Source organism: Phalacrocorax aristotelis, chromosome 6 (assembly GCF_949628215.1).
Source record: "Phalacrocorax aristotelis chromosome 6, bGulAri2.1, whole genome shotgun sequence".
NCBI lineage: Eukaryota > Metazoa > Chordata > Aves > Suliformes > Phalacrocoracidae > Phalacrocorax > Phalacrocorax aristotelis.
This window is the reverse complement of record NC_134281.1, coordinates 16,037,354-16,049,635: the sequence shown is the minus strand read 5'-3', so window position 1 is coordinate 16,049,635 and position 12,282 is coordinate 16,037,354.

The window sequence follows — 12,282 nt, the reverse complement described above, 5'->3', positions numbered from 1 at the left end:
TAGATAAATGCTAAGCAGATTTCCTATGTATCCTAGGTGAGAATAGGGAGCTAAGCCACTGAGAGGGTCTTTGTTTTAAGGAATTCTATCCAGCTTGTAAGAGGAAGAACTAGTAAAATAAAATTTCCCCTTCAGTGCTTTAACAGGTTCAAATACCCTAGTACTTCCTCTGGTTCTGAAACCATACAGATCATTATCTGGACTCACAATTTTCTTTTCCTCACCTTTTTTGGTTAGGAGTGTTTTCCTGCAAACTTCTCTGTCCTTTCTTGTTGGTCTCAAAATCACTCACTATGGGAAAAATTTTCCAGCTGACATTCAGTCAATCTGTTGTCCTAGTGACATGCTCTGTTTACTAGGCTAATTGGGAATTCAAGACTTTTTCTACACTTGGACTGACACAGATATCCTGCAGTTCTTTGCTTGGCTTTTCTGTGAGCAACATTCCCCCTTACCCTCCATCATTCTCTCCAGAATTAATCTCAATACTTTTTTTGTAGTTTAGTTTCTGATTTTCCTTATGAGTTTCCAGAATGCACAACACTACAGCCTCATAATGCTTTTGTATGTCTGATGCTTTCTCAGTGCAACTTAAATGGGAAATGTTTATAAACCAACGCAGGTGATTTTTCCTTGTTAGTAGAAAGTGAAAAGAAAAATCTTTCTCATTAGAGCCATTGAAAAGCTCTGCATAAAAATGCCTATCCTGTCTGACGTATAAATCATCATTGCTCTTACAAAGAAAGGCAATACATTAAAGGAGAAAATTTCTTTCTGCTGAACAAAGATGAAAACGCCTGATAATAATTCATTGTTAATTTTGGATAAAGGTGGACAGTTTTGTAATTAGAAACGAGCCGGGAGTAACAAGGGAGATTAAAATATGACAGTCCGAATTAATATCATGAGAGAGTTTAAAATATGGGTATGCAAATGAATATTGCTCAGAGAAATGTGACAGTTCATTTTCACATATGAAGACAAAATTATAAAGCAGAATGTATTGGGGTACACAAACAAGTTACTATGTAAAGCAGAATAATTCAAGTTGCTAAGTGTAAAAATACTCTTTGTAATTTGCCATTACTTTGCTAATGAAGGTGTGTTTTTAGTTTTGTATTTATTCCTTTATAGCTTTTTGATGCAGTGTGAATTCAGGTTCATAAGGCCAGTAGTTTAGGAGAAATAGATATGTTGCCTTGGGTTCACATTTGTTGATCCCTGCCTAGGCAGGTCCTCATATTCAATTGAGTATGTTCAGTTGTTGACATTCATGTTGCTTTTTCTGAATTTCAAACATCAATCATGAGTTCAGATCAACAGATCAACAGTAGGCCAGTGATAATGCTGAGGGATCTCTATTTATTTGAACTAATTGGCTGCATCTATACTAGTAAAGTGAGTGTGTCTGGAAACATTTCTTGGCACTGAGGCCAACTGGCTCAGAGTGGCGTGTGTATACGCCAGTAAGATCTCTTGGTCTCCAAAATGGAGTAGCTGCAATACGAACAGCCTATGTCCAAACAGAAACGATGATTATGAGTTTTATGGGACAGAGCTAGCTGACACAGGCTGAAAGCATGCCAAGGGCTATTCAGAACAGTTTTGCAGAAAAGCTGATCTCATTCTAATGCATAGGAATGTTCCTGACTGTTGTTAAGTTTACCAGTCTGTATGTCATCATTAGCTCTGAAACACTGAGAAGGTGTGAAGATACTGTGAAGTGGGTCTATGCTGTCATACCATAACCTATGGCAGGTCATAGAAGGTGTAATTAAATTTCATAACCTCACTAATCATAGGTGCTACTCATCTCAAATCCTAAAAATATCATGCAAGGTCTGATCTGAAGCCCAATGTAGTCAATACAAAAACACAGATGTATACATATGAGTACACAGAGCTGCACATATGTAAACTATATGCATTTTTAGTTAACAGGAAATTCAGACATCACCTGAATTTTGCATCTTCCTAAATCTGAGGTCAAATCCAAGGACAACCAGGACAATTGTACAATCTGTTTCTACACAGCAAGAGGCACAGCTGAAAGTTTCAACTTCTGCAGGGCTTGTATTTTTCTTTTCTTTTTTTTTACTCTCTCTGCTAATGGCATTGATTTTCAACTTATTAGCCCCAGCTGTCTCGTCTTCCTTTAATCTTGATACAGCAAAAGCTGTCTGGGGGCTCAGGACTGGCCATGGACACACCGTTTGCTAATGGCTTTGTGTGGGAAAACTGTCTGCCCATAACTGTCAGTGCTGCAAACACTCCTTTAAAATCCTGTAAGCCAGAGAGCCTCAGGCAGGTTTCTGCAGCTGTGCTATCTCCTCTCATTGTTTTTGTGACACTGAGACTGCCTGACCCACTGCATTTTGCTGCCAGGGCCAATTCTGCAATATATATACTAGGCAAAACAGGTGGTTGCCTAGGGCAAGAAGATATTAAAAGCAGCAGTGATTGTTTCATTGCCTAAATGGTTTCAAGAGACAGTTTCAGCTTTCTTCTGATACCAAGAGCCCCAGAACAAGGCACTGGCCCATTTAGCCATTTGAGTTCTGAAGGCAAGATAGAAGTTTGGCTCAGAAGGTTTGTGGCTAGAAGACACCAGTTATTTCCATTTGTCTCCTGAGCCCTTTATGGCCTCCAAGGACTTTTACGTCTTGAGACTTTCTGTGCCTCAGAAATTCTGACTCGTGCAACTTTAATGTAAATAGACAGTCACAATCGGAAAGTTTTCTGCATAAGAGTGCATCAAAATCTTGCAACTGTGGAAAATATTAAGTTTATTTGATTTTCCTACTTGATTATTCTTCCTCCCTGAGCTGTCCAAGATACTCCCATTGGTAAGGTTTTTTCTTCTTGTCAAAGTTCTTCCCCATGGTTCTGAAGGTTTCAAGTATGTATTTATCTGTCTTGCTGTTTATCTGTTTTACAGTAATGTACTCTCTCTGACAGGTCCAGCTCCCATGTATCTACTGAGAGACATATGGTTCCCACATACAGCATCTCCAGAAGATCTCACCGTAGTTTATCACAATCCAGTCTGAAGGCAATTTTGTTCTCTCATTTTTAGCCTTTGGCCATTAGGCTCAGACTGTATTTCTTCTAATACAATAACATTCTTGCTATAGCTCCTTGGGAGGATTTACCTCATCTTCAAGAGTCAGTCCTATGTTTCTTCCCAAGAATACGTTTTGAGCTGGATGTTACAACTTGGATATACCAAGATATAGTGTTTTCTTGTGATGCTCTGAGTAGAAGGATATGTTTCCAACTCTGTCAGACTTTTTTTCCATCTTCTTCCCATAATAACTGTGGTGAACTAAGCAAATGTTATTTTATTGTTTGCAATTCCAGTACAAATTATTTTGAAAGTCCACAGTTCTGACTAGCAGATGCTTTGAAGAATTTCAAAGCATGTTGTTAATCTAGGAAGAGCCCATTGACTTTCATTGGATTACAGTTGGAACAAGAGGCACTTTTGAGTTATGGTTCAGTTAAAGATGGTAAAACAAAGTTATATCACCCTTTAGTAACTCATATTAATAAAATGTATGCAATACATTTTAAAACAAAAATTATACCTTACATAACATTTGTTAAATGCCAGATGACTGCTTTATCTAATTACTGAGGCTTTCTTTACTTCTGTAATTTTAAAGAAGGCGCACTTAATTGAACAGAAAAAATACTTAAAAGGTGTTAACTAAATATTTTTATTATTTTTGCCTAAGTCTGAAGGTGGCCTTACTTAAGAGTAGCCAGTAGAGCTGTGAATTGATCCAGCCATCCAGGTGAGGAGATGCTGAAACCTTAAGACAATTTCCATTTCAACTGTTTTAACAGATTTGTTGCTCATCACAGTCACACAAATAACCAGGTAACGGTGTTTATGTCAAGCTACCTTCTAACACCTCAACAGGTGCCAAAAGCTCACATTTGTTCTCTGCTCTGATGCTAACAGTTTCTGGCAGCATGTGGGGTGCATTTTTTATGCAGAGATTTGTAGGTAATTCGCTCAAAACTGACAATATTATTGAAAAAAAAAAATCAATGCAGTATCAAGATAGGTGGCACAAAAGCTATTGTATTCCCTGTGATATTTTCATTATTAATTGAAGGTCCTTTGTTATCTTTACATTAAATGGAATTGAGGCTGAATTTCCAGTTTGTCATGTCAGAGTTCTGCAGAATCTAAGATGCTTGTTGAAGAGTCGAGTTCTAGTTCATGCAAATAGTGCAGAGTTTGGTTATCTCTTACTTGAATTCTTTTATCAAAAGGTTATAAGGAGTTGACAGCTAGTAGGGCCTCTGTAAGATTAAACTTGAAAGCTGTCTTTTTTTGTTCCAGATGCAGTCTTGAACTGCACTTATATGTGTTTAAAGCAGCCTTGTATGAAAAGGTTACATTTGACAATTCTTAGTCAAATTTGAACCTTAACACCAGAAGTTCAAGTGGTTAATGCTGGGTTTGTTTGACTGTGTTAGGATTTAGTTTGCAGCTTTAACACGTTGGGTATTTCACTTCCAGGAGAAAGAAAAGATCAGATTTCAGCTCATAGCAAGAGTGTTTTGAATCAGCTATTTAAATGTCTTAGGAAGAGTGCTAAATGTTTAATAGAGAAAGCTAGTTGGGACTAGTTGGGTAGCTGAACTAATCGAGAATGCTTTTGGCAGACATGCAAATGAGCAGATGGCTCCTGAGACTGGAAATAAAGAATTGTTTCGTTTCATTTCTTTGTTAGTGTTTTGGCACTGGTCAGTTGGGTTTAGCTGGAAAATGGAAGATTATTTTTCATTTGCCCATGTTGTTTGTGGGGAAAAAACAGAATTAATTTGTAAGCAGCCAGCTGCATTCCTGGATCTTCTAATATGACCTCTGAGACATTACTGTGTTATGTGCAATAGTTAAGATAGAATCCCAAGTTCCTGTCAATGTTTTATTATCCGTTATAGTTAATGAAGCTGTTTAGGTACATCTGTTTCATGTCTACAGATGTGAGTGAAATATTTAGGGGAAAAAAAAACCCACTTATGTTGCTAGTTTCTATGCACCAAAACCAAAGCAGAGCCACAATTAATTTGTAATTTCATTATCTCTAACAGACTTTAAAGAGCAGGACACAAAGCCTAGTGATAAAGGCTGTAATGGGGACATGCGATTTCCCATCATCAGATCTTTGTGGGTTTCAGAAAGGCATTTTGTTTTAAAACAGACATTCTTCCTGCTTCTTCTTCTTCAGTCTTTCAACATCCAAACCCAGATAATTTCAAGGACTCCCAGGAAATCTATCCTCTGGAGAAATGGGGAACAAAGAGTATTTTGAATTCAGCTTAAAACCTAAAGTTAATGGGATACACTTAAATTCCTACAGGTATGGACTCAGTAAGGGATATCTAGTTAATATCATTTAGGTCCGCTAGTAATGATATAAGCAGAGATCTCTGTAGGAAGATAAATATTCTGTGAGATACAGGAAGGTCAAGAATTGTTATTTTCCACTGATAAAACTTCTCTTGGCAGAAAACCTCCAGATTTTATTTAAAAGAAAAAAACCTTTAAAACTTGGGTTTATGAGAACTCAGAGAGGCATTGTTTAAGTCAGTTTTTTAACCATGAAATCCTTTTGACATATGGCAGTCATTATGTATTTCCATCTGTCTGTCTTGAAAGATTTTTTCCTAATAGAAGATATTTAGAACTTTCACATTTAACATATTTTTCAATAAACACTGAGAACTTCTTAACAGTAAACAATGATCTTAAACTGCTTTGCCAAGCATGTAAATGATCTACAATTCCTAATACACCAAAGATTGTTGCATATTTTCAGCTTTGCATTTGGGACCTCTAGGCAATGCTGTTTCAGATTAGGACAAACCATGAATTTCTTAACTGCTTCACTTGAGCGAGTATCCTTCTGATATTCATGGCAGAAAACCTGGAAATTTGTCCTGCCCATTCCTTTCCAAATACAGCAACCCTATCTTCATTAGCATCTGACAGACTTAAGATTAGTGGAGGATACCTTCATGCAAAAAAATAAATAGTCTATGAGCAAAATAAACAGGAAAAATCCCTCTATGCTTTATACTGCTTTCCCTGCCTGTCCAGCTTTTGCCTCAGTCTTACACAAGAAGAAAAATCCCTTCTAACATGGCAGGCATAGAAAGGAAAGATTATGGCCTCTTGGAAGGGAAGAATGGCACATTTTTTCTTCTGTCAGGTTGTAACAGTCAATAGAAATATCCATACCACATTCTTGGAAATACTCTTGCTAGACCTACTGCTAAAACTACCTATGAACAGGTAGGGCATATAAGTTTCAGCTTTTTTTAGGTGTTAGAGAGAAATGAAATTTTGTTTAGACAGCATTTTCATGGCTATAGTATAAAGCATTTTCTATGAAGAAGCCATACATTATTAGAGGCAGTGCGTCAGTGCCAACTTGCAGAAAAGGCAACTTGGTGCATTCTTGTATTTGTAACAAGCAAGGCATCTTATGAGAAGCTTCATTTGCTGTCCAAGAATGAGCACAAGCAAGGACAGAATAGACTCAAAGCTGAAGCAGTTGACAAGGGAAGAGGGGAGGGAAGTTGTCTCTGAGCAAATTCTGAAAATGGAAAAACAAAAAGCTACTCACTGAGCTAGGTTTGGCCTTGGTTCAGCAGAGGGGTCCTCTTTAATTCTTCTCTTGTATTGTCCTCATTTTAAAGTTGGGGAGATGGGAGATGCAGAGGGCTCAGGATGTGACTCCCTTGAGATGTTGCGTTTTTATTTCAGCCAGGATATAAAAGTAGTCTAGCGCTTGACCTGACTGGGCTGTAAATGCTTTGTCCCAGAAATGCTACCTTGATCAAATCAGGAATTAAAAAATTAAAATTGAGGGGCCTAGTCATTCAGTCAGTTGTGCGCAAGCAATATAAAGATATGGCTCCAAAGAATTTTACCTAACAGTTTCATGTTCAGTCTATCAAACTACAGTGCCCTGAGACAAGGTAGGCTGATCATTTAAATGGACACAGAATAAGAAATCAAGTGAAAAATGTCATCTGTTGCAAATGCTACTACAGTCTTATCCATCTTTTAATAGATATAACAGGAATATAGGTGCAGGTATCTTTTCTATATCTTTAGTGAACTTTAGCTTGGAGCATATAAAGTCCTTCATCTAAAATATCTGTTACCTTAGGATCAGTGCTATAAATAAAGAAGCTAATTTGAAAAATCATTCTTAAATTATGTTATGTTTATCATGCTTATCAGAACTCCCATTTTCTCTCAGAGAGAGAAATCTTGAATGGTGCCTGTAAGACCTGACACGTAATATCCTAAAAAGTCTACTTTCTGGAGGAAGAGAGTATTAAATTATTCTTAAAGCCTTAAAATAGCTAAGTAACTGTGTAACATTGCAAAATATACTCCCAACAACCTTCTTCGTCTATTTGTTACTGAACTTCTAGGAACATTTCTATTTCTATTACCTGCACTGTCTTCTGGAAGAATTTACATCTTGTATAAATGAAAAAATAGGTACTTATCAAACAGACAATGCTTTAACATATCAGTAGATCAGGTTTTGCATTTTTTTAATAGCCAAATAATCACTGAAGCAACGTAATCACAGCATTCATGAAGAAGAAAAGAGAAAGCAAATGGATATAGAATTGACCCATCTTTCTCTGTTCCAGTCTTTAGAGACTGCTGTACTCCGCATCTGTTTCCCCTCCATAGTTTTATCATGCTATAGCTTATAGGGCTTTAGGTCCTTTTAAATTCTTCCATTTTGTGTTTCTGTTCCTACTTACTTTTTCCCCATGACTTCTGAAAAAAACCCTAAAACACCAAATAAACCACCAAACACTAGCATCAGATTGAAGAAGATAAAGGCTCAATGCATCTTTTTGGAGTTTTACATATAGTCTGCTACCATTACAACCATAAAGGTCAGCTCCACAGTCCTATAGGGGGGGTGTGTGTGTGTATCTATACATGTATTTCCATTTTTATATATTATAATTCTGGAAAAAGTTATGTTGTAAAAAGCATTATTTTACTTATGCAGATATTGATAAGCAACATGTCATCGTAGAACATCCTTGCTCTCTGGTTCTGATTACACCCTCTTAACCTAGTCTATACCTATGCACTGGAGTGCAATAATTCATGAAATATTATGGGCCACGTGTATTTCAAGCTGGCTCCTCAAGTGACAGCATAACTTTCACAATCTCCTGGTCCAGTCTTCAACAAAGAATGTAAATCCTTGTCTCCGTTCCCTCCCTGATGAATTTGGAAAGTGTGGCAGCATTCCTTCTATCCATGTACTGCACAACAAGGCTCCATACACTTCATTCCATCTGTCCTCCCTACATGGACTGCCTCTAAAGTGTCTAATGTATGGGCGGGGGCAGGGGGAGAATTGGGAAAGAACATCCATTCAGAAGCCTTATATGCCAGTATTTTTTTCAGTTCTGTTTGCTTTCACCTGATGTTTTTCAAGGATTTGTTGGAGAGAATTAGCTTCAGGTCCTATTTATATGTTCACATAATGTGCTTTTTAGCACTTGTGCCCTACTTTAAGTGGCATGACAGGCTTTGAATGGTCAAAGGAAATTGAATTCCATACTGCAGTTTAAAATTATGTTCTTAAATGCAATATAGAGTATAGCGCTTTAAGATTTACCTGTCAATTCACCTTCCTTTAGTTTCAGGGAAAGAAAAGACTGGAATTATCTTAAGGCTTGACTGTAGCAAAATGCTATTTTCCTTCTGTTTCCACTGAGTTTGCTGGGAGTTGTATTAGAAAGGACCAGTGACACCTACTTAGAGCACTTTCAGGAGGGAAAGAAGTACATATGGGCCTGATTCTGTATTCCACTGCAAGCAGTAAGTGTTTGAGGTGGCCACTGGCAACTAGAACCTTGCTCTTTCTGGGCTTCTGCAACTTGGAGTTTGTTTTTCTTAGCAGAGTTTTAGCCCCCTGGCGCTCTCTAAGATCTGCTGGTTCAAATTCACTCATGCTTAACTCATGGCTTCAACTGCAGTTAGTTTAACCTATTGGTTAACACAGTTGCAAGAAAAAATGCTATTTATATCAGTGGTGCTGCTATGTTTTCCTGCTTTTCTTTCACCTATGTAAATGACCGTTCTTATAAGGTTTGGAGACCATGATTATTCTTTTTTTTTTTTTTTTTTTTTTTTTTTTTTTTTTTTTTTTTTTTGTTAGTTGTCTCAGGTTAATATATGACCTTTTACCTTTACTGAGGAATTTCCCCATATGTCTGCTCAAAGAATTTCCTTGGATGATTCTCTGTGGATTTCATTCCATGTTTTCTGGAAGTGAATTATGATTGGATTAGAAAGGCGTAAATCTTCCTGAGCCTTCAGGAGATGATTTCCTGGATTTCCAAAGTTAGCAATATGTCATTCTATCTTCACCCATACCATGGGCTCTGTATCCCTGTTCCAGGTGGAATTGGTTTCTGCCTGGTTGAAATTAATTTGCTTTAAGTTGGGTTTCTTAAATTTTAGCAATCAAAAGCAACTCACAACATGCAAATATAAGCAAATGGCTTTTGAACAGAACTGTTAAAGTAATTCAGAAAGCCTACTGCTGAGAAAACATAGTCTAGCTGATTTTCTATCTGTAGAAGACAGCTCTGTACCAGGTGAGATCTATTTAGTCCAATGGCATAAACACTCAAAGAACTAAAACTGTCTTACTAATTGACTGCAAATGGTATCCTAATTTTTTTTTTCGTTCTTGTGAAAGGCTTACAAGGTATTGCATATTGCTAGTGTTTATCAGTTTGTTACAAGTTATAAAGACAAACGTGTATTCTTCAGAATTCACTTAGACCTACTACTGCAATTATTTCTGATCATTTTTCTGTTGAGAAAAATATTGGATAGTGCCCAGTGAAATGTTAAACATGTTTCTTTAAAAATTTGAATTAATATTCTCATAAGTTTTTCAATACTCCATGAACATAAAAAGATTCCAGTTTCTGTGCACCTCTGTCAATATGAAGAGCAACATTAACTGCATATGGAGGGCCATGTCTGTACATAAGAATATTACATGTCAGGAACTTATTAGTGAAAGAAACAAATAATAGAGATGCTGGATCCACACTGTAGATGCTTCCTAATTAGAGGAAGTAGAATATTAGAGCTGCTTCCTAAGTACACCATATAAGTTTATATTTTTGCATGAGCATCTCCCAAGGAGCACTGAGCAGCTGGCATGCTTCCCTGTTCTGAGCCAGTGTTAGTCAACTATTACTAGTGCTACTGTTTCACTAAGAAGTGAGTAGAGTTCTTGATCAATTCTGATCATTGAATGCTGGCACTTTGCACGAGTATAATTGCCAAGTCAAAGTATTTTTAGCTGGTGCTACCTGTATCACCCACTGTAATTTTAAATATTATCTCAATTTTCAATCTTCATCCCCTGCTGCACGAATTTAGTAAGTGCTAGGTGCACCTCCTTCCCAAGGAGACTGTCAGGTAGGACTCCACAAGCTTCCTTCTGCTTTCTTATCCTCCTAGTATGTACATGAGTCTGCTAGGAAGGACTATCTGCAGGGGAACATTTGTTGGCTTGGTTATACTGGTATAATTATACCAGTTGTAATTACACCAGTCTGGCCAGTATAACTCCTCCTTTGGATATATTTAGTATGGAATAAAAATATCTTTTTCTCCTTAAACAGCTTTCAAAGTGACGTGAGCTAAACCAGAGATAAGCACTCACAGTCCTTATATGAATGTCCAAATAGAGAGTTATATTTATATCCCAATTATAAAAGTTATAATTAAGCCACTATAACTATGCTGGTAAATTTCCCAGTGTAGTGAAGCCCTTAATTAGGAGGTATAGTCTGAAAGGTTTTCAGTTAGCTAATGCCACCCAGCTTTAAAACAACACTGTGTCCAATTCAGCCAGCAGCGTTTTGTGCCTAGTTCAGTGTGGGGTAAGTCTGAGGTCAGAGGGGGACCTTTACGGGCTGAAACCTGTTCCTAATATAACTGAAAATATAGCTGTAGAATGGGGAGAAAAAAAGAGATGATGTGGCCAGCATTTTAAGGATGCTTGGTCAGGATTCTTCTTTGGGTCAGACTTGTGCCTGGCAAAAAGCTTAACTGTTTCTTTCTGATGTGGACCAGGAGCCTTTGCCACTTCCAGATGAGGCTGTTGCAGTACACCTTTGATTAGACAATAACTCCAGGGGTAGGCTGATAAAGAAGGATGTTGCCTACTTAATAGATGATGTTGTAATAGCAGAAGATCCTGCTGCCTTTTCATCTACAGGTATTAGCTCCCAGACTGTATTTAAGACACTAGTTTTGATTCAGAAAGCTCCAAACAGCTTTGGACTACCCTATGTGAGAGAATGACTTTCCAGTACCATACTTTTATAGTTAAAATGAGCAAGGGTATCCCCTTTCCCTCTGAAGAGGGGGGGCAGGTGCCTACAAATCCTTTGTTAATGGCATCCCTTACTAGAAAAGCCTCAGTGTGCTGAGGACATCTTGCAAAATACATCAATTTCTATGAATTTTAGATTTTATGTGTTGTGATGGAAATGGGAGCTCTGTAAGGGATAAAAGGTGGGGGAATTTTGCACAGGCTTAATCCTGATGGTTGCTAAGGAAGGATGTGAATATTTAAATCTTGTCTAGGTAGTTTAAAAGGTACAGAAATATTTTGGGCAAGTGGTCATTCTTCATGACTATTTCTATAAATATTTAAACATATACTGTCAGATGCACTGATAATGTTTGACCTCAGAATTGGTTATATTTTAGTTGTCAGTAGAACAGTTTAATAAATTGTATATAGAAATTATAGATATTTAGATAGCTAGCTGTTATGGGAAACACAATTTGATTTTTTTTCATAGTAACAAATTAATCTGTGTTCAGAAACAAGCACTGTAGTAAGCATGGAAAAATTGCTAGTGGACTTGTATATTTTTGGAACTGTAACCTTGATTTTCTAATATTAGATATTGGCCACTGAAAATAGTGTAAAATATCAATAGAGCTTTGCAGCTCTCCAAAAGTGAGAGACAAAAAAAAAAGTTAATAAATCCTCTAAACTGTTGAATGCTTTCAGAAAGGAAGGACTTCTAATCACATTTCAGCTAGTGCTGCAGACAGTAAGTAATGAATTGGGAAAATGAGATAAAATCTGTAGCAACATTTGTAGATAAAATACAGAGCTGGTAAATCAGTTGCACATCTTCTACTGATTCAGAGAGTTGATGCAC